Source organism: Drosophila subpulchrella, unplaced genomic scaffold (genome assembly GCF_014743375.2).
Source record: "Drosophila subpulchrella strain 33 F10 #4 breed RU33 unplaced genomic scaffold, RU_Dsub_v1.1 Primary Assembly Seq173, whole genome shotgun sequence".
Lineage (NCBI taxonomy): Eukaryota > Metazoa > Arthropoda > Insecta > Diptera > Drosophilidae > Drosophila > Drosophila subpulchrella.
Window position 1 is genome coordinate 72,501 of NW_023665509.1, and position 25,000 is coordinate 97,500.

General features: G+C 33.6%; 4 non-coding genes across 4 annotated transcripts; all 4 read right to left on the reverse strand.

The window, feature by feature from the left end:
* Positions 1-8,335: 8,335 nt before the first annotated feature.
* LOC119559117 lies at positions 8,336-12,306 on the reverse strand. Its single transcript, XR_005220676.1, has one exon. It is a non-coding gene; the product is annotated as a large subunit ribosomal RNA (ribosomal RNA).
* Positions 12,307-12,707: 401 nt separating this feature from the next.
* Positions 12,708-12,886, reverse strand: LOC119559103. Its single transcript, XR_005220662.1, has one exon. It is a non-coding gene; the product is annotated as a 5.8S ribosomal RNA (ribosomal RNA).
* A 658-nt stretch (positions 12,887-13,544) lies between these two features.
* Positions 13,545-15,539, reverse strand: LOC119559110. The gene has a single exon (XR_005220669.1). It is a non-coding gene; the product is annotated as a small subunit ribosomal RNA (ribosomal RNA).
* A 5,378-nt stretch (positions 15,540-20,917) lies between these two features.
* On the reverse strand, positions 20,918-24,888 carry LOC119559118. The gene has a single exon (XR_005220677.1). It is a non-coding gene; the product is annotated as a large subunit ribosomal RNA (ribosomal RNA).
* Between the last annotated feature and the right edge of the window lie 112 nt (positions 24,889-25,000).

Below are 25,000 nucleotides of genomic sequence, written 5' to 3' on the forward strand. Positions count from 1 at the left end.
TTATAGATTGTTTTCTATCGAATACGGCCATTTTTATATAGCATTCGTATACGTTTGTTGTTTTCACAATATATACTTGTTCCGCCACTAATAATAACAAGTTTTTTAATTATTGATGTTAAAAACACAATATTTTTTTTCGTAATACGTAATAATTTTCTTTATATTTGCATATTTCATTCTAAAATATCTTTTTTGTTCGACATACGTCATTATTGTATCCACACATGTACAATTTTTGTTTAACCAATATAAAATATTGAATTAAATCATTTGTATTTTGATGATAAATTTAAAATTTATCTGTATATATTCATATAAGACTCTTTGGTAATATATAATATAAAACCGAGCGCATATATGATATGTACGTTAGAAAAAATAATATATATATATATTATTTTCTTTTAATATAGGGACACCTCTTTTAATTTATCCCCGCAGGGAATTATCACATAACTCAGTATGTGATAATGGCAGACCAATATACATATATATCAAGATTATCAATACAAAATATATATCATTATTAGCCTGCCTCAATTGTAATTATTTATTTGGATTAACGATAAAGTTCGGAAACAATTTGTTATTCTATGTATAATAGAAACCTTGGCCTTTGTTTCAACATTATTATCTTTGGGCTTAAAATATTAACCGTGGAGCCAAGTCTCATATTCATAAATGAATAAAGAAACAAATTTGACGGATTAATATCTTCTCTACCGACAGACAGTATTTTGTCACGTCAATAGTAGATGGCCGGCCCATTGACCATCCTATAGTAGTTTTTGGACCCAATATCTTTAATTCGGGTATTTTCAATTGTCTTTGCCAATCAACCGTTTGGTACTCTCTCATATAATAAGAGAATACACATATAATTCCATTATATGGATATATCTTCATTATTTTATTTGCTACATCACCCTATAATAGTTTTTGAACCCGTCAACTTCAATTCGGGTATTTTCAATTGTCTTTGCCAACCATTTATATGGTATTCTCTATTATAATAAGAGAATACTAGTGTATATCCATTATATGGATATATCATCTTCATATTATTTGCTACACCACCCTATAGTAGTTTTTGAACCCATCATCTGCAATTCGGGTATTTTCAATTGTCTTTGCCAACCAACTATACGGTATTCTCTCTTATAATAAGAGAATACAAGTATATTTTCATTATATGGATATAATGCCATTTATTTTTCAATATCCATATAATTCATTTAGTTTTGTATGTACAAAACAAGTTTTCTTTATAGTATTGACAAAATCATATGTTTACGCATAACATAAGTTTTGACCAATACGAGGAGGGGCCCGCCAACGACCACCTCCCTATAGTAGTTTTTTACCCCACGCACTACTGCGTGCCTGTTTACAGTACTAGTGCCAGCTATCACTAGGTTTATATATCATGTTTCAGTGATATATGGGTAAATTCTACCATTTATTCTTATGTATATGGCATTTCTATGCCATATTTATACAATCCATTCATATCTTAATGTATATTTATTATATTATACATTATTATGCCTTATAGGTATTATACCTATAAGCCATATCCATACGATTCATTCACTAGTGCCGCCCCTCACTAGGTTTATAATTGTTATATCATTGATATACAATTTATTTCTATATATATGGCATTTATATGCCATATCCATACAATGCATTCACATTTCAATGTATATTTACTTGTTATACATTATTATGCCTTATAGGTATTATACCTATAAGCCATATCCATACGATTCACTTATATAAATATATGTATATTTTTCTATACATAATTTTTTTTTACTTTTGTATGGATTTCTATGCATATCCATAGTTTATATGGATATGCTTGGCGTTCTATATAGTATTGACAAATTCATATGCATAACATAAGTTTTGACCAATACGAGGAGGGGCCCGCCAACGACCACCTCCCTATAGTAGTTTTTTACCCCACGCACTATTGCGTGCCTGTTTACAGTACTAGTGCCAGCTATCACTAGGTTTATATATCGTGTTTCAGTGATATATGGGTAAATTCTACCATTTATTCTTATGTATATGGCATTTCTATGCCATATTTATACAATCCATTCATATCTTAATGTATATTTATTATATTATACATTATTATGCCTTATAGGTATTATACCTATAAGCCATATCCATACGATTCATTCACTAGTGCCGCCCCTCACTAGGTTTATAATTGTTATATCATTGATATACAATTTATTTCTATATATATGGCATTTATATGCCATATCCATACAATGCATTCACATTTCAATGTATATTTACTTGTTATACATTATTATGCCTTATAGGTATTATACCTATAAGCCATATCCATACGATTCACTTATATAAATATATGTATATTTTTTCTATACATAATTTTTTTTTACTTTTGTATGGATTTCTATGCATATCCATAGTTTATATGGATATGCTTGGCGTTCTATATAGTATTGACAAATTCATATGCATAACATAAGTTTTGACCAATACGAGGAGGGGCCCGCCAACGACCACCTCCCTATAGTAGTTTTTTACCCCACGCACTATTGCGTGCCTGTTTACAGTACTAGTGCCAGCTATCACTAGGTTTATATATCGTGTTTCAGTGATATATGGGTAAATTCTACCATTTATTCTTATGTATATGGCATTTCTATGCCATATTTATACAATCCATTCATATCTTAATGTATATTTATTATATTATACATTATTATGCCTTATAGGTATTATACCTATAAGCCATATCCATACGATTCATTCACTAGTGCCGCCCCTCACTAGGTTTATAATTGTTATATCATTGATATACAATTTATTTCTATATATATGGCATTTATATGCCATATCCATACAATGCATTCACATTTCAATGTATATTTACTTGTTATACATTATTATGCCTTATAGGTATTATACCTATAAGCCATATCCATACGATTCACTTATATAAATATATGTATATTTTTCTATACATAATTTTTTTTTACTTTTGTATGGTTTTCTATGCATATCCATAGTTTATATGGATATGCTTGGCGTTCTATATAGTATTGACAAATTCATATGCATAACATAAGTTTTGACCAATACGAGGAGGGGCCCGCCAACGACCACCTCCCTATAGTAGTTTTTTACCCCACGCACTATTGCGTGCCTGTTTACAGTACTAGTGCCAGCTATCACTAGGTTTATATATCGTGTTTCAGTGATATATGGGTAAATTCTACCATTTATTCTTATGTATATGGCATTTCTATGCCATATTTATACAATCCATTCATATCTTAATGTATATTTATTATATTATACATTATTATGCCTTATAGGTATTATACCTATAAGCCATATCCATACGATTCATTCACTAGTGCCGCCCCTCACTAGGTTTATAATTGTTATATCATTGATATACAATTTATTTCTATATATATGGCATTTATATGCCATATCCATACAATGCATTCACATTTCAATGTATATTTACTTGTTATACATTATTATGCCTTATAGGTATTATACCTATAAGCCATATCCATACGATTCACTTATATAAATATATGTATATTTTTCTATACATAATTTTTTTTTACTTTTGTATGGTTTTCTATGCATATCCATAGTTTATATGGATATGCTTGGCGTTCTATATAGTATTGACAAATTCATATGCATAACATAAGTTTTGACCAATACGAGGAGGGGCCCGCCAACGACCACCTCCCTATAGTAGTTTTTTACCCCACGCACTATTGCGTGCCTGTTTACAGTACTAGTGCCAGCTATCACTAGGTTTATATATCGTGTTTCAGTGATATATGGGTAAATTCTACCATTTATTCTTATGTATATGGCATTTCTATGCCATATTTATACAATCCATTCATATCTTAATGTATATTTATTATATTATACATTATTATGCCTTATAGGTATTATACCTATAAGCCATATCCATACGATTCATTCACTAGTGCCGCCCCTCACTAGGTTTATAATTGTTATATCATTGATATACAATTTATTTCTATATATATGGCATTTATATGCCATATCCATACAATGCATTCACATTTCAATGTATATTTACTTGTTATACATTATTATGCCTTATAGGTATTATACCTATAAGCCATATCCATACGATTCACTTATATAAATATATGTATATTTTTCTATACATAATTTTTTTTACTTTTGTATGGATTTCTATGCATATCCATAGTTTATATGGATATGCTTGGCGTTCTATATAGTATTGACAAATTCATATGCATAACATAAGTTTTGACCAATACGAGGAGGGGCCCGCCAACGACCACCTCCCTATAGTAGTTTTTTACCCCACGCACTATTGCGTGCCTGTTTACAGTACTAGTGCCAGCTATCACTAGGTTTATATATCGTGTTTCAGTGATATATGGGTAAATTCTACCATTTATTCTTATGTATATGGCATTTCTATGCCATATTTATACAATCCATTCATATCTTAATGTATATTTATTATATTATACATTATTATGCCTTATAGGTATTATACCTATAAGCCATATCCATACGATTCATTCACTAGTGCCGCCCCTCACTAGGTTTATAATTGTTATATCATTGATATACAATTTATTTCTATATATATGGCATTTATATGCCATATCCATACAATGCATTCACATTTCAATGTATATTTACTTGTTATACATTATTATGCCTTATAGGTATTATACCTATAAGCCATATCCATACGATTCACTTATATAAATATATGTATATTTTTCTATACATAATTTTTTTTTACTTTTGTATGGTTTTCTATGCATATCCATAGTTTATATGGATATGCTTGGCGTTCTATATAGTATTGACAAATTCATATGCATAACATAAGTTTTGACCAATACGAGGAGGGGCCCGCCAACGACCACCTCCCTATAGTAGTTTTTTACCCCACGCACTATTGCGTGCCTGTTTACAGTACTAGTGCCAGCTATCACTAGGTTTATATATCGTGTTTCAGTGATATATGGGTAAATTCTACCATTTATTCTTATGTATATGGCATTTCTATGCCATATTTATACAATCCATTCATATCTTAATGTATATTTATTATATTATACATTATTATGCCTTATAGGTATTATACCTATAAGCCATATCCATACGATTCATTCACTAGTGCCGCCCCTCACTAGGTTTATAATTGTTATATCATTGATATACAATTTATTTCTATATATATGGCATTTATATGCCATATCCATACAATGCATTCACATTTCAATGTATATTTACTTGTTATACATTATTATGCCTTATAGGTATTATACCTATAAGCCATATCCATACGATTCACTTATATAAATATATGTATATTTTTCTATACATAATTTTTTTTTACTTTTGTATGGTTTTCTATGCATATCCATAGTTTATATGGATATGCTTGGCGTTCTATATAGTATTGACAAATTCATATGCATAACATAAGTTTTGACCAATACGAGGAGGGGCCCGCCAACGACCACCTCCCTATAGTAGTTTTTTACCCCACGCACTATTGCGTGCCTGTTTACAGTACTAGTGCCAGCTATCACTAGGTTTATATATCGTGTTTCAGTGATATATGGGTAAATTCTACCATTTATTCTTATGTATATGGCATTTCTATGCCATATTTATACAATCCATTCATATCTTAATGTATATTTATTATATTATACATTATTATGCCTTATAGGTATTATACCTATAAGCCATATCCATACGATTCATTCACTAGTGCCGCCCCTCACTAGGTTTATAATTGTTATATCATTGATATACAATTTATTTCTATATATATGGCATTTATATGCCATATCCATACAATGCATTCACATTTCAATGTATATTTACTTGTTATACATTATTATGCCTTATAGGTATTATACCTATAAGCCATATCCATACGATTCACTTATATAAATATATGTATATTTTTCTATACATAATTTTTTTTTACTTTTGTATGGATTTCTATGCATATCCATAGTTTATATGGATATGCTTGGCGTTCTATATAGTATTGACAAATTCATATGCATAACATAAGTTTTGACCAATACGAGGAGGGGCCCGCCAACGACCACCTCCCTATAGTAGTTTTTTACCCCACGCACTATTGCGTGCCTGTTTACAGTACTAGTGCCAGCTATCACTAGGTTTATATATCGTGTTTCAGTGATATATGGGTAAATTCTACCATTTATTCTTATGTATATGGCATTTCTATGCCATATTTATACAATCCATTCATATCTTAATGTATATTTATTATATTATACATTATTATGCCTTATAGGTATTATACCTATAAGCCATATCCATACGATTCATTCACTAGTGCCGCCCCTCACTAGGTTTATAATTGTTATATCATTGATATACAATTTATTTCTATATATATGGCATTTATATGCCATATCCATACAATGCATTCACATTTCAATGTATATTTACTTGTTATACATTATTATGCCTTATAGGTATTATACCTATAAGCCATATCCATACGATTCACTTATATAAATATATGTATATTTTTCTATACATAATTTTTTTTACTTTTGTATGGATTTCTATGCATATCCATAGTTTATATGGATATGCTTGGCGTTCTATATAGTATTGACAAATTCATATGCATAACATAAGTTTTGACCAATACGAGGAGGGGCCCGCCAACGACCACCTCCCTATAGTAGTTTTTTACCCCACGCACTATTGCGTGCATGTTTACAGTACTAGTGCCAGCTATCATTAGGTTTATATATCGTGTTTCAGTGATATATGGGTAAATTCTACCATTTATTCTTATGTATGTATATGGCATTTCTATGCCATATTTATATAATTCATTCATATCTTAATTTATATTTATTATATTATACATTATTATGCCTTATAGGTATTATACCTATAAGCCATATCCATACGATTCATATACTAGTGCAGCCCCTCACTAGGTTTATATATCTCATTTTAATTATATATTGGTAAATTCTATTATTTATTCTTGTGTATATGGCACTTATATGCCGCCATATCTATAAAAATGCATTTATATTTCAATGTATATTTTCTATATTATACATTATTATGCCTTAAAAAGTTATTATACCTACCATAAGGCGATATCCATACGATTCATTTATATAAAAGATATATGTATAATTTTCTATACATAATTTTTTTTTATGAATATATGGGTTTCCTAAGCATATCCATATAATACATTTAGTTTTATATGGATTAGATTGGTCTTCTTTATTGTATTGCCAAACTCATATTGATAAAATAAGTTTTGAACAATAAGAGGATCAGCCGCCAACCAACCAACCACTGCTACCATTGGAGGAACATATACTTACTTTTTATATGTCCTCTTACTTGAATGGTCCTCTCTTTACTTGAAAATTTCATTACCATAGGAATCTATTTATACATGGAATATGATTTCCACTACTTTTTCGCGTCACTAATAATTAATATGACGATACAGACTTGCTACCATAACATAAGTCTTGAACAATAATAGGAGCAGCCGCCAACCAACCACCAACCAACCAACCACTGCTACCATTGATAGTAATTTTATATGTCCTCTTTAGTTGAATTTCAATACCATAGGAATATTTATACATGGAATATGTTTTGCCACTACTTTTTCGCGTCACTAATAATATGACGATACAGTCTTGCTACCATAACATAAGTTTTGAACAATAAGAGGAGCAGACACACCAACCAACCAACCGCGCTGCTACCATTATATATACTTATATTTATATAAGTCCTCTTTACTTGAATGGCCTCTTTACTTGAATTTCAATACCATAGGAATATTTATTTATACATGGAATATGTTTTGCCACTACTTTTTCGCGTCACTAATAATATGACGATATAGACTTGCTACCATAACATAAGTTTTGAACAATAAGAGGAGCAGACACCAACCAACCAACCGCTGCTACCATTGAATGAACCATATATACAAACTTTTATATATGTCCTCTTTACTTGAATTTTAATACCATAGGAATATTTATACATGGAATATGTTTGCCACTTTATCATCGCGTCACTAATAAGATGACGATACATTTTGTTTGTTCAATATTTACTTATATATTGATGTTTCCAATTTAGGTCTTTTATATTTCTTCTTCCCTACCTTACACACCACAAACAAAGTGGCGTGCGATGCTGCAAGCAAGCATAATGATTATGCCCGCTTGCAACATCTTTATTATCGAATCATCAAGCAAAGGATAAGCTTCAGTGGATCGCAGTATGGCAGCTGCTCAACCACTTACAACACCTTGCCTGTTACAAAAGTCGTTTACAATTGATTCTAGGCTTTGTCATTGTATTAAATAATGCTTTTATATGTAACTAGCGCGGCATCAGGTGATCAAAGATCCTCCCAATTTACTATGTTACAAATTACATTGGCATCACATCCATTGTCGTTTATAAAGTAAATTATAAACTTTAAATGGTTTAGAAGCCATACAATGCAAATTGCCCCTTATTTATCATTGCAGTCCAGCACGGATACGACCTTAGAGGCGTTCAGGCATAATCCAACGGACGTAGCGTCATACCACTGTTCGCTCGAACAAGTATTGTGCCATTGGTCCGTACCTGCGGTTCCTCTCGTACTACGCAGGAATGCTGTCGCAACAACGTTTTGTCATTAGTAGGGTAAAACTAACCTGTCTCACGACGGTCTAAACCCAGCTCACGTTCCCTTGCATGGGTGAACAATCCAACGCTTGGTGAATTTTGCTTCACAATGATAGGAAGAGCCGACATCGAAGGATCAAAAAGCGACGTCGCTATGAACGCTTGGCCGCCACAAGCCAGTTATCCCTATGGTAACTTTTCTGACACCTCTTGTTAAAAACTCTTTAAACCAAAAGGATCGATAGGCCGAGCTTTTGCTGTCCCTGTGTGTACTGAACACCGAGATCAAGTCAGCATTTGCCCTTTTGCTCTATGTGTGGTTTCTGTCCGCACTGAGCTGGCCTTGGGACACCTCCGTTATTATTTGAGAGATGTACCGCCCCAGTCAAACTCCCTACCTGGCAATGTCCTTGAATTGGATCATACCTGAGTAATTGGAGTTATACCAAATTTTCAAATCAAAAATACATAAATGCACCGTTTTATTAAAGAATTTGTTTGCGATTATATAACAAACTCGTGATACTTTGATCAAGAAGCTTGCATCAAAACCCAATACCATAAGATATAATAAATATATCCGTATAATGGCTAGGAAATGATACACGTTCCATTTAATCAAGTAAGTAAGGAAACAATAAGAGTAGTGGTATTTCATTGGCGATACCAAACCGAAGTCTAATATCTCCCACTTATTCTACACCTCTTATGTCTCCTTACACTGCCAGATTAGAGTCAAGCTCAAAAGGGTCTTCTTTCCCCGCTAATTATTCCAAGCCCGTTCCCTTGGCTGTGGTTTCGCTAGATAGTAGATAGGGACAGTAGGAATCTCGTTAATCCATTCATGCGCGTCACTAATTAGATGACGAGGCATTTGGCTACCTTAAGAGAGTCATAGTTACTCCCGCCGTTGACCCGCGCTTACTTGAATTTCTTCACTTTGACATTCAGAGCACTGGGCAGAAATCACATTGTGTCAACACCCGCTAGGGCCATCACAATGCTTTGTTTTAATTAGACAGTCGGATTCCCCAAGTCCGTGCCAGTTCTGAATTGATTGTTAATTGATAATCGTTATAATTAATAAGAACTAATTGGTTTAACCCAATTAGTATTCTTAAAAATTTTAGCAAGAAAGTTCCACAATTGGCTACGTAACTAAACTATCCGGGGAACAAGTGACCAACATAAATGCCAGACACTCTATTTACCCAGAACGAGCACATAAACCATGTTATTGTTTCCCAATCAAGCCCGACTATCTCAATCTTCAGAGCCAATCCTTATCCCGAAGTTACGGATCTAATTTGCCGACTTCCCTTACCTACATTATTCTATCGACTAGAGACTCTTCACCTTGGAGACCAGCTGCGGATATTGGTACGGCCTGTTGAGAAGTTTGCGTGTCCCCACCATAAATTTTCAAGGTCCGAGGAGAAAATATCGACACAACAGTATATGTCATGCTCTTCTAGCCCATCTACCATATCTCTCTGCGAAAGACTTCCATGGTAGTACGGCTATAAAACAGAAAAGAAAACTCTTCCGATATCTCTCGACGGCTTCTTTATGGTCGTTCCTGTTGCCAGGATGAGCACGAGGCCCATATTTAATAACAAACGGATACTCAACAGGTTACGGAATTGGAACCGTATTCCCTTTCGTTCAAAATTATTCAAGTATATTAATTAGCTTGATTTATATAATATAATTATATTTGTATGGCATTTGTGTTTTACTTGAAAATTTTCGGCTTTCGCCTTGAACTTAGGACCGACTAACTCGTGATCAACCACTGTTCACACGAAACCCTTCTCCACTTCAGTCCTCCAAGGTCTCATTCGATTATTTGCTACTACCACCAAGATCTGTACCAATGGCAGCTCCATGCAGGCTTACGCCAAACACTTCTACGCATACCATTGTACCTTCCTACTCACTAAAGTTTCAAAATTTATATCACAAGTAATATAAATCATCTACTTTAGCGGTAATGTATAGGTATACAACTTAAGCGCCATCCATTTTAAGGGCTAGTTGCTTCGGCAGGTGAGTTGTTACACACTCCTTAGCGGATTTCGACTTCCATGATCACCGTCCTGCTGTTTTAAGCAACCAACGCCTTTCATGGTATCTGCATGAGTTGTTAATTTGGGCACCGTAACATTACGTTTGGTTCATCCCACAGCGCCAGTTCTGCTTACCAAAAGTGGCCCACTGGGCACATTATATCATAACCTTGAACTTCATATCAAGAAAGTTAAGGTTCTTACCCATTTAAAGTTTGAGAATAGGTTAAGATCGTTTCGACCCTAAGGCCTCTAATCATTCGCTTTACCAGATAAGATTATTTTATATAACATTAAAATGCACCAGCTATCCTGAGGGAAACTTCGGAAGGAACCAGCTACTAGATGGTTCGATTGGTCTTTCGCCCCTATACTCAATTCTGACAATCGATTTGCACGTCAGAACTGTTTCGGTCTTCCATCAGGGTTTCCCCTGACTTCAACCTGATCAAGTATAGTTCACCATCTTTCGGGTCACAGCATATATGCTCAAGGTACGTTCCAGTTAGAGGCATAAATAATATAAATATCATTATACATAACTATATAGAACGCCCCGGGATTGTGTTAATTAGCTATAAATAGTTAAAAAACTAATCCCATTATTAGTCAAGTTAATTACGCTATTAGGTTTATATCCCAATAACTTGCACATATGTTAGACTCCTTGGTCCGTGTTTCAAGACGGGTCCCGAAGGTATCCTGAATCTTTCGCATTGTTAATCATACAAGTGCATATAATAAACACAAAAATCAATGATAATTATGCCATTATATAATTCCGAAAAATTAACGCACTGTATTCATATAAATCTATCAGCACTTTATCAAATTAATAACATTTATTCTGTGTTAAAATGCAAGCAAATTAATTTGAATAAACTATAAGTTATATTTTATGATAAATTTTGTATGCTAATAGATTACAATGTCCTTATATGGAAAAAATGCACACTATTATCATAATATTGTTTAAATATTACAATTTTAATGATGAATTTTCCATAACGGATATTCAGGTTCATCGGGCTTAACCTCTAAGCAGTTTCACGTACTGTTTAACTCTCTATTCAGAGTTCTTTTCAACTTTCCCTCACGGTACTTGTTTACTATCGGTCTCATGGTTATATTTAGTTTTAGATGGAGTTTACCACCCACTTAGTGCTGCACTATCAAGCAACACGACTCTTTGGAAACATCATCTAGTAATCATTAACGTTATACGGGCCTGGCACCCTCTATGGGTAAATGGCCTCATTTAAGAAGGACTTAAATCGTTAATTTCTCATACTAGAATATTGACGCTCCATACACTGCATCTCACATTTGCCATATAGACAAAGTGACTTAGTGCTGAACTGATTTCTTTTCGCTCGCCGCTACTAAGAAAATCCTGGTTAGTTTCTTTTCCTCCCCTAATTAATATGCTTAAATTCAGGGGGTAGTCCCATATGAGTTGAGGTTGTGTATAACTTTTTTTGCAATTAATTCTTTATATATAATGATAAAACATTTTATTAAATTCGTTATATATTTTATATATTTGTATGGCATTTGTTTGGTCTAACGAATCAACGAAGAATAATAATATTGTCAACGGCTTTCTATTTACTAATCTTTAATAAGAGACAATTCTAGATAAATTTTTTATGCTAGACATTTCTCAGTATTATTTGATTGAAAAAGAAAATATTTCTCTTCGTTTTTCACATTCAAATTATTTACTAATGTGAGATAATGTTTTTCATATATTTGTTAATATTATGAATAATATAATAATTAAATTATTATTATCCAATAATATACCATATGCTTATAAAATTTCATTATAAAATTTATATAAACAACTTAATTAGCATAGTCTTACAACCCTCAACCATATGTAGTCCAAGCAGCACTATAAAATTAATTAAAGTACATAACAGCATGGACTGCGATATGCGTTCAAAATGTCGATGTTCATGTGTCCTGCAGTTCACACGATGACGCACAGTTTGCTGCGTTCTTCATCGACCCATGAGCCGAGTGATCCACCGCTTAGAGTTTTATATATTGGTTTGGTAATTTTGTCATATATGTTTTTATTGAAAGAAATTAAAAATACACCATTTTACTGGCATATATCAATTCCTTCAATAAATTGATTTTTATACCTAAAACGAATGCTGCGAAATGTCTTAGTTTCATATAACCAATAATATATCAAGTATTTTTTAAATGGCATTTACGGTATTAATACTTTTTTTTAGCGATATATATTGAAATTTATATAAAACATTAACCTGTAATAATCAGGTACAACATTGTACATTTTAGGTTGTTGCATTATCCAATGTATGCGCATAACTGAGATGAACAATACATATCGCAACGCGTGTATATTATGGTCCATATACACACAGTGTTTTATTAATTAATTGCATTTAATATACAATATAATAATAATATTAAATAAATTTAATAATTTCGATTTGCTTGTTCGAATTTGTTATTTGTTTGCTTTTGCTTATTTATTTATCTCTTATTTAATGCAATAATATATTATTATTACAATTATTATTTCGATTTGCTTGTTCGAAATTTTATATTTGATCTATAAAAGATCATATTTTTGGCAATTTATATTTTATTTGTATTACTATAATATATTATATTATTATAATAAAAACAAATTTTTTTATTAACGGTAAGGATATTAAACAATAATGATCCTTCCGCAGGTTCACCTACGGAAACCTTGTTACGACTTTTACTTCCTCTAAATAATCAAGTTCGGTCAACTTTTGCGAAACAACCGTAACACACAAGGCGTCACAGTGATCACGTCCGGAGACCTCACTAAATAATTCAATCGGTAGTAGCGACGGGCGGTGTGTACAAAGGGCAGGGACGTAATCAATGCGAGTTAATGACTCACACTTACTGGGAATTCCAAGTTCATGTGAACAGTTTCAGTTCACAATCCCAAGCATGAAAGTGGTTCAGCGGTTTACCCGGACCTCTCGGTCTAGGAAATACACGTTGATACTTTCATTGTAGCGCGCGTGCAGCCCAGGACATCTAAGGGCATCACAGACCTGTTATTGCTCAATCTCATTATTGCTAGACGCAATTTGTCCATTTAAGAAGCTAGTGTCCTTATAATGGGACAAACCAACAGGTACGGCTCCACTTATATAAACACATTCAAACACAATAAACATTTTACTGCCACCATGAATGAAGGCTATATAAGCTTCAACACCATAATCCTGAAGATATCTATTTAATATATTTGAGTCTCGTTCGTTATCGGAATTAACCAGACAAATCACTCCACGAACTAAGAACGGCCATGCACCACCACCCATAGATTCGAGAAAGAGCTATCAATCTGTCTTACACACTTATGTTCGGACCTGGTAAGTTTTCCCGTGTTGAGTCAAATTAAGCCGCAGGCTCCACTCCTGGTGGTGCCCTTCCGTCAATTCCTTTAAGTTTCAGCTTTGCAACCATACTTCCCCCGGAGCCCAAAAGCTTTGGTTTCCCGGGAAGCGACTGAGAGAGCCATAAAAGTAGCTACACCCAATTGCTAGCTGGCATCGTTTATGGTTAGAACTAGGGCGGTATCTGATCGCCTTCGAACCTCTAACTTTCGTTCTTGATTAATGAAAACATCTTTGGCAAATGCTTTCGCTTAAGTTAGTCTTACGACGGTCCAAGAATTTCACCTCTCGCGTCGTAATACTAATGCCCCCAAACTGCTTCTATTAATCATTACCTCTTGATCTGAAAACCAATGAAAGCAGAACAGAGGTCTTATTTCATTATCCCATGCACAGAATATTCAGGCATTTGAAGCCTGCTTTAAGCACTCTAATTTGTTCAAAGTAATTGTACCGGCCCACAATAACACTCGTTTAAGAGCACTAATGCAGGTTTTTAAATAGGAGGAACATATGAAAAAATACAAGTATCTAAGCACATGTAAGAACTCCACCGGTAATACGCTTACATACATAAAGGTATAGTACTAACCACAATTGTAAGTTGTACTACCCGTATGAAGCACAAGTTCAACTACGAACGTTTTAACCGCAACAACTTTAATATACGCTATTGGAGCTGGAATTACCGCGGCTGCTGGCACCAGACTTGCCCTCCAATTGGTCCTTGTTAAAGGATTTAAAGTGTACTCATTCCAATTACAGGGCCTCGGATATGAGTCCTGTATTGTTATTTTTCGTCACTACCTCCCCGAGCTGGGAGTGGGTAATTTACGCGCCTGCTGCCTTCCTTAGATGTGGTAGCCGTTTCTCAGGCTCCCTCTCCGGAATCGAACCCTGATTCCCCGTTACCCGTTGCAACCATGGTAGTCCTAGATACTACCATCAAAAGTTGATAGGGCAGACATTTGAAAGATCTGTCGTCGGTACAAGACCATACGATCTGCATGTTATCTAGAGTTCAACCAATATAACGATCTTGCGATCGCTTGGTTTTAGCCTAATAAAAGCACATGTCCCATAAGGTTCATGTTTTAATTGCATGTATTAGCTCTAGAATTACCACAGTTATCCAAGTAACTGTTAACGATCTAAGGAACCATAACTGATATAATGAGCCTTTTGCGGTTTCACTTTTAATTCGTGTGTACTTAGACATGCATGGCTTAATCTTTGAGACAAGCATATAACTACTGGCAGGATCAACCAGAATAATGTTTTTATTCATATTTCATTCATATTTTTGAATAGAAATTAGCAATATAAATTTTATAGATTGTTTTCTATCGAATACGGCCATTTTTATATAGCATTCGTATACGTTTGTTGTTTTCACAATATATACTTGTTCCGCCACTAATAATAACAAGTTTTTTAATTATTGATGTTAAAAACACAATATTTTTTTTCGTAATACGTAATAATTTTCTTTATATTTGCATATTTCATTCTAAAATATCTTTTTTGTTCGACATACGTCATTATTGTATCCACACATGTACAATTTTTGTTTAACCAATATAAAATATTGAATTAAATCATTTGTATTTTGATGATAAATTTAAAATTTATCTGTATATATTCATATAAGACTCTTTGGTAATATATAATATAAAACCGAGCGCATATATGATATGTACGTTAGAAAAAATAATATATATATATATTATTTTCTTTTAATATAGGGACACCTCTTTTAATTTATCCCCGCAGGGAATTATCACATAACTCAGTATGTGATAATGGCAGACCAATATACATATATATCAAGATTATCAATACAAAATATATATCATTATTAGCCTGCCTCAATTGTAATTATTTATTTGGATTAACGATAAAGTTCGGAAACAATTTGTTATTCTATGTATAATAGAAACCTTGGCCTTTGTTTCAACATTATTATCTTTGGGCTTAAAATATTAACCGTGGAGCCAAGTCTCATATTCATAAATGAATAAAGAAACAAATTTGACGGATTAATATCTTCTCTACCGACAGACAGTATTTTGTCACGTCAATAGTAGATGGCCGGCCCATTGACCATCCTATAGTAGTTTTTGGACCCAATATCTTTAATTCGGGTATTTTCAATTGTCTTTGCCAATCAACCGTTTGGTACTCTCTCATATAATAAGAGAATACACATATAATTCCATTATATGGATATATCTTCATTATTTTATTTGCTACATCACCCTATAATAGTTTTTGAACCCGTCAACTTCAATTCGGGTATTTTCAATTGTCTTTGCCAACCATTTATATGGTATTCTCTATTATAATAAGAGAATACTAGTGTATATCCATTATATGGATATATCATCTTCATATTATTTGCTACACCACCCTATAGTAGTTTTTGAACCCATCATCTGCAATTCGGGTATTTTCAATTGTCTTTGCCAACCAACTATACGGTATTCTCTCTTATAATAAGAGAATACAAGTATATTTTCATTATATGGATATAATGCCATTTATTTTTCAATATCCATATAATTCATTTAGTTTTGTATGTACAAAACAAGTTTTCTTTATAGTATTGACAAAATCATATGTTTACGCATAACATAAGTTTTGACCAATACGAGGAGGGGCCCGCCAACGACCACCTCCCTATAGTAGTTTTTTACCCCACGCACTATTGCGTGCCTGTTTACAGTACTAGTGCCAGCTATCACTAGGTTTATATATCGTGTTTCAGTGATATATGGGTAAATTCTACCATTTTATTCTTATGTATATGGCATTTCTATGCCATATTTATACAATCCATTCATATCTTAATGTATATTTATTATATTATACATTATTATGCCTTATAGGTATTATACCTATAAGCCATATCCATACGATTCATTCACTAGTGCCGCCCCTCACTAGGTTTATAATTGTTATATCATTGATATACAATTTATTTCTATATATATGGCATTTATATGCCATATCCATACAATGCATTCACATTTCAATGTATATTTACTTGTTATACATTATTATGCCTTATAGGTATTATACCTATAAGCCATATCCATACGATTCACTTATATAAATATATGTATATTTTTCTATACATAATTTTTTTTTACTTTTGTATGGTTTTCTATGCATATCCATAGTTTATATGGATATGCTTGGCGTTCTATATAGTATTGACAAATTCATATGCATAACATAAGTTTTGACCAATACGAGGAGGGGCCCGCCAACGACCACCTCCCTATAGTAGTTTTTTACCCCACGCACTATTGCGTGCCTGTTTACAGTACTAGTGCCAGCTATCACTAGGTTTATATATCGTGTTTCAGTGATATATGGGTAAATTCTACCATTTATTCTTATGTATATGGCATTTCTATGCCATATTTATACAATCCATTCATATCTTAATGTATATTTATTATATTATACATTATTATGCCTTATAGGTATTATACCTATAAGCCATATCCATACGATTCATTCACTAGTGCCGCCCCTCACTAGGTTTATAATTGTTATATCATTGATATACAATTTATTTCTATATATATGGCATTTATATGCCATATCCATACAATGCATTCACATTTCAATGTATATTTACTTGTTATACATTATTATGCCTTATAGGTATTATACCTATAAGCCATATCCATACGATTCACTTATATAAATATATGTATATTTTTCTATACATAATTTTTTTTTACTTTTGTATGGTTTTCTATGCATATCCATAGTTTATATGGATATGCTTGGCGTTCTATATAGTATTGACAAATTCATATGCATAACATAAGTTTTGACCAATACGAGGAGGGGCCCGCCAACGACCACCTCCCTATAGTAGTTTTTTACCCCACGCACTATTGCGTGCCTGTTTACAGTACTAGTGCCAGCTATCACTAGGTTTATATATCGTGTTTCAGTGATATATGGGTAAATTCTACCATTTATTCTTATGTATATGGCATTTCTATGCCATATTTATACAATCCATTCATATCTTAATGTATATTTATTATATTATACATTATTATGCCTTATAGGTATTATACCTATAAGCCATATCCATACGATTCATTCACTAGTGCCGCCCCTCACTAGGTTTATAATTGTTATATCATTGATATACAATTTATTTCTATATATATGGCATTTATATGCCATATCCATACAATGCATTCACATTTCAATGTATATTTACTTGTTATACATTATTATGCCTTATAGGTATTATACCTATAAGCCATATCCATACGATTCACTTATATAAATATATGTATATTTTTCTATACATAATTTTTTTTTACTTTTGTATGGATTTCTATGCATATCCATAGTTTATATGGATATGCTTGGCGTTCTATATAGTATTGACAAATTCATATGCATAACATAAGTTTTGACCAATACGAGGAGGGGCCCGCCAACGACCACCTCCCTATAGTAGTTTTTTACCCCACGCACTATTGCGTGCCTGTTTACAGTACTAGTGCCAGCTATCACTAGGTTTATATATCGTGTTTCAGTGATATATGGGTAAATTCTACCATTTATTCTTATGTATATGGCATTTCTATGCCATATTTATACAATCCATTCATATCTTAATGTATATTTATTATATTATACATTATTATGCCTTATAGGTATTATACCTATAAGCCATATCCATACGATTCATTCACTAGTGCCGCCCCTCACTAGGTTTATAATTGTTATATCATTGATATACAATTTATTTCTATATATATGGCATTTATATGCCATATCCATACAATGCATTCACATTTCAATGTATATTTACTTGTTATACATTATTATGCCTTATAGGTATTATACCTATAAGCCATATCCATACGATTCACTTATATAAATATATGTATATTTTTCTATACATAATTTTTTTTTACTTTTGTATGGATTTCTATGCATATCCATAGTTTATATGGATATGCTTGGCGTTCTATATAGTATTGACAAATTCATATGCATAACATAAGTTTTGACCAATACGAGGAGGGGCCCGCCAACGACCACCTCCCTATAGTAGTTTTTTACCCCACGCACTATTGCGTGCATGTTTACAGTACTAGTGCCAGCTATCATTAGGTTTATATATCGTGTTTCAGTGATATATGGGTAAATTCTACCATTTATTCTTATGTATGTATATGGCATTTCTATGCCATATTTATATAATTCATTCATATCTTAATTTATATTTATTATATTATACATTATTATGCCTTATAGGTATTATACCTATAAGCCATATCCATACGATTCATATACTAGTGCAGCCCCTCACTAGGTTTATATATCTCATTTTAATTATATATTGGTAAATTCTATTATTTATTCTTGTGTATATGGCACTTATATGCCGCCATATCTATAAAAATGCATTTATATTTCAATGTATATTTTCTATATTATACATTATTATGCCTTAAAAAGTTATTATACCTACCATAAGGCGATATCCATACGATTCATTTATATAAAAGATATATGTATAATTTTCTATACATAATTTTTTTTTATGAATATATGGGTTTCCTAAGCATATCCATATAATACATTTAGTTTTATATGGATTAGATTGGTCTTCTTTATTGTATTGCCAAACTCATATTGATAAAATAAGTTTTGAACAATAAGAGGATCAGCCGCCAACCAACCAACCACTGCTACCATTGGAGGAACATATACTTACTTTTTATATGTCCTCTTACTTGAATGGTCCTCTCTTTACTTGAAAATTTCATTACCATAGGAATCTATTTATACATGGAATATGATTTCCACTACTTTTTCGCGTCACTAATAATTAATATGACGATACAGACTTGCTACCATAACATAAGTCTTGAACAATAATAGGAGCAGCCGCCAACCAACCACCAACCAACCAACCACTGCTACCATTGATAGTAATTTTATATGTCCTCTTTAGTTGAATTTCAATACCATAGGAATATTTATACATGGAATATGTTTTGCCACTACTTTTTCGCGTCACTAATAATATGACGATACAGTCTTGCTACCATAACATAAGTTTTGAACAATAAGAGGAGCAGACACACCAACCAACCAACCGCGCTGCTACCATTATATATACTTATATTTATATAAGTCCTCTTTACTTGAATGGCCTCTTTACTTGAATTTCAATACCATAGGAATATTTATTTATACATGGAATATGTTTTGCCACTACTTTTTCGCGTCACTAATAATATGACGATATAGACTTGCTACCATAACATAAGTTTTGAACAATAAGAGGAGCAGACACCAACCAACCAACCGCTGCTACCATTGAATGAACCATATATACAAACTTTTATATATGTCCTCTTTACTTGAATTTTAATACCATAGGAATATTTATACATGGAATATGTTTGCCACTTTATCATCGCGTCACTAATAAGATGACGATACATTTTGTTTGTTCAATATTTACTTATATATTGATGTTTCCAATTTAGGTCTTTTATATTTCTTCTTCCCTACCTTACACACCACAAACAAAGTGGCGTGCGATGCTGCAAGCAAGCATAATGATTATGCCCGCTTGCAACATCTTTATTATCGAATCATCAAGCAAAGGATAAGCTTCAGTGGATCGCAGTATGGCAGCTGCTCAACCACTTACAACACCTTGCCTGTTACAAAAGTCGTTTACAATTGATTCTAGGCTTTGTCATTGTATTAAATAATGCTTTTATATGTAACTAGCGCGGCATCAGGTGATCAAAGATCCTCCCAATTTACTATGTTACAAATTACATTGGCATCACATCCATTGTCGTTTATAAAGTAAATTATAAACTTTAAATGGTTTAGAAGCCATACAATGCAAATTGCCCCTTATTTATCATTGCAGTCCAGCACGGATACGACCTTAGAGGCGTTCAGGCATAATCCAACGGACGTAGCGTCATACCACTGTTCGCTCGAACAAGTATTGTGCCATTGGTCCGTACCTGCGGTTCCTCTCGTACTACGCAGGAATGCTGTCGCAACAACGTTTTGTCATTAGTAGGGTAAAACTAACCTGTCTCACGACGGTCTAAACCCAGCTCACGTTCCCTTGCATGGGTGAACAATCCAACGCTTGGTGAATTTTGCTTCACAATGATAGGAAGAGCCGACATCGAAGGATCAAAAAGCGACGTCGCTATGAACGCTTGGCCGCCACAAGCCAGTTATCCCTATGGTAACTTTTCTGACACCTCTTGTTAAAAACTCTTTAAACCAAAAGGATCGATAGGCCGAGCTTTTGCTGTCCCTGTGTGTACTGAACACCGAGATCAAGTCAGCATTTGCCCTTTTGCTCTATGTGTGGTTTCTGTCCGCACTGAGCTGGCCTTGGGACACCTCCGTTATTATTTGAGAGATGTACCGCCCCAGTCAAACTCCCTACCTGGCAATGTCCTTGAATTGGATCATACCTGAGTAATTGGAGTTATACCAAATTTTCAAATCAAAAATACATAAATGCACCGTTTTATTAAAGAATTTGTTTGCGATTATATAACAAACTCGTGATACTTTGATCAAGAAGCTTGCATCAAAACCCAATACCATAAGATATAATAAATATATCCGTATAATGGCTAGGAAATGATACACGTTCCATTTAATCAAGTAAGTAAGGAAACAATAAGAGTAGTGGTATTTCATTGGCGATACCAAACCGAAGTCTAATATCTCCCACTTATTCTACACCTCTTATGTCTCCTTACACTGCCAGATTAGAGTCAAGCTCAAAAGGGTCTTCTTTCCCCGCTAATTATTCCAAGCCCGTTCCCTTGGCTGTGGTTTCGCTAGATAGTAGATAGGGACAGTAGGAATCTCGTTAATCCATTCATGCGCGTCACTAATTAGATGACGAGGCATTTGGCTACCTTAAGAGAGTCATAGTTACTCCCGCCGTTGACCCGCGCTTACTTGAATTTCTTCACTTTGACATTCAGAGCACTGGGCAGAAATCACATTGTGTCAACACCCGCTAGGGCCATCACAATGCTTTGTTTTAATTAGACAGTCGGATTCCCCAAGTCCGTGCCAGTTCTGAATTGATTGTTAATTGATAATCGTTATAATTAATAAGAACTAATTGGTTTAACCCAATTAGTATTCTTAAAAATTTTAGCAAGAAAGTTCCACAATTGGCTACGTAACTAAACTATCCGGGGAACAAGTGACCAACATAAATGCCAGACACTCTATTTACCCAGAACGAGCACATAAACCATGTTATTGTTTCCCAATCAAGCCCGACTATCTCAATCTTCAGAGCCAATCCTTATCCCGAAGTTACGGATCTAATTTGCCGACTTCCCTTACCTACATTATTCTATCGACTAGAGACTCTTCACCTTGGAGACCAGCTGCGGATATTGGTACGGCCTGTTGAGAAGTTTGCGTGTCCCCACCATAAATTTTCAAGGTCCGAGGAGAAAATATCGACACAACAGTATATGTCATGCTCTTCTAGCCCATCTACCATATCTCTCTGCGAAAGACTTCCATGGTAGTACGGCTATAAAACAGAAAAGAAAACTCTTCCGATATCTCTCGACGGCTTCTTTATGGTCGTTCCTGTTGCCAGGATGAGCACGAGGCCCATATTTAATAACAAACGGATACTCAACAGGTTACGGAATTGGAACCGTATTCCCTTTCGTTCAAAATTATTCAAGTATATTAATTAGCTTGATTTATATAATATAATTATATTTGTATGGCATTTGTGTTTTACTTGAAAATTTTCGGCTTTCGCCTTGAACTTAGGACCGACTAACTCGTGATCAACCACTGTTCACACGAAACCCTTCTCCACTTCAGTCCTCCAAGGTCTCATTCGATTATTTGCTACTACCACCAAGATCTGTACCAATGGCAGCTCCATGCAGGCTTACGCCAAACACTTCTACGCATACCATTGTACCTTCCTACTCACTAAAGTTTCAAAATTTATATCACAAGTAATATAAATCATCTACTTTAGCGGTAATGTATAGGTATACAACTTAAGCGCCATCCATTTTAAGGGCTAGTTGCTTCGGCAGGTGAGTTGTTACACACTCCTTAGCGGATTTCGACTTCCATGATCACCGTCCTGCTGTTTTAAGCAACCAACGCCTTTCATGGTATCTGCATGAGTTGTTAATTTGGGCACCGTAACATTACGTTTGGTTCATCCCACAGCGCCAGTTCTGCTTACCAAAAGTGGCCCACTGGGCACATTATATCATAACCTTGAACTTCATATCAAGAAAGTTAAGGTTCTTACCCATTTAAAGTTTGAGAATAGGTTAAGATCGTTTCGACCCTAAGGCCTCTAATCATTCGCTTTACCAGATAAGATTATTTTATATAACATTAAAATGCACCAGCTATCCTGAGGGAAACTTCGGAAGGAACCAGCTACTAGATGGTTCGATTGGTCTTTCGCCCCTATACTCAATTCTGACAATCGATTTGCACGTCAGAACTGTTTCGGTCTTCCATCAGGGTTTCCCCTGACTTCAACCTGATCAAGTATAGTTCACCATCTTTCGGGTCACAGCATATATGCTCAAGGTACGTTCCAGTTAGAGGCATAAATAATATAAATATCATTATACATAACTATATAGAACGCCCCGGGATTGTGTTAATTAGCTATAAATAGTTAAAAAACTAATCCCATTATTAGTCAAGTTAATTACGCTATTAGGTTTATATCCCAATAACTTGCACATATGTTAGACTCCTTGGTCCGTGTTTCAAGACGGGTCCCGAAGGTATCCTGAATCTTTCGCATTGTTAATCATACAAGTGCATATAATAAACACAAAAATCAATGATAATTATGCCATTATATAATTCCGAAAAATTAACGCACTGTATTCATATAAATCTATCAGCACTTTATCAAATTAATAACATTTATTCTGTGTTAAAATGCAAGCAAATTAATTTGAATAAACTATAAGTTATATTTTATGATAAATTTTGTATGCTAATAGATTACAATGTCCTTATATGGAAAAAATGCACACTATTATCATAATATTGTTTAAATATTACAATTTTAATGATGAATTTTCCATAACGGATATTCAGGTTCATCGGGCTTAACCTCTAAGCAGTTTCACGTACTGTTTAACTCTCTATTCAGAGTTCTTTTCAACTTTCCCTCACGGTACTTGTTTACTATCGGTCTCATGGTTATATTTAGTTTTAGATGGAGTTTACCACCCACTTAGTGCTGCACTATCAAGCAACACGACTCTTTGGAAACATCATCTAGTAATCATTAACGTTATACGGGCCTGGCACCCTCTATGGGTAAATGGCCTCATTTAAGAAGGACTTAAATCGTTAATTTCTCATACTAGAATATTGACGCTCCATACACTGCATCTCACATTTGCCATATAGACAAAGTGACTTAGTGCTGAACTGATTTCTTTTCGCTCGCCGCTACTAAGAAAATCCTGGTTAGTTTCTTTTCCTCCCCTAATTAATATGCTTAAATTCAGGGGGTAGTCCCATATGAGTTGAGGTTGTGTATAACTTTTTTTGCAATTAATTCTTTATATATAATGATAAAACATTTTATTAAATTCGTTATATATTTTATATATTTGTATGGCATTTGTTTGGTCTAACGAATCAACG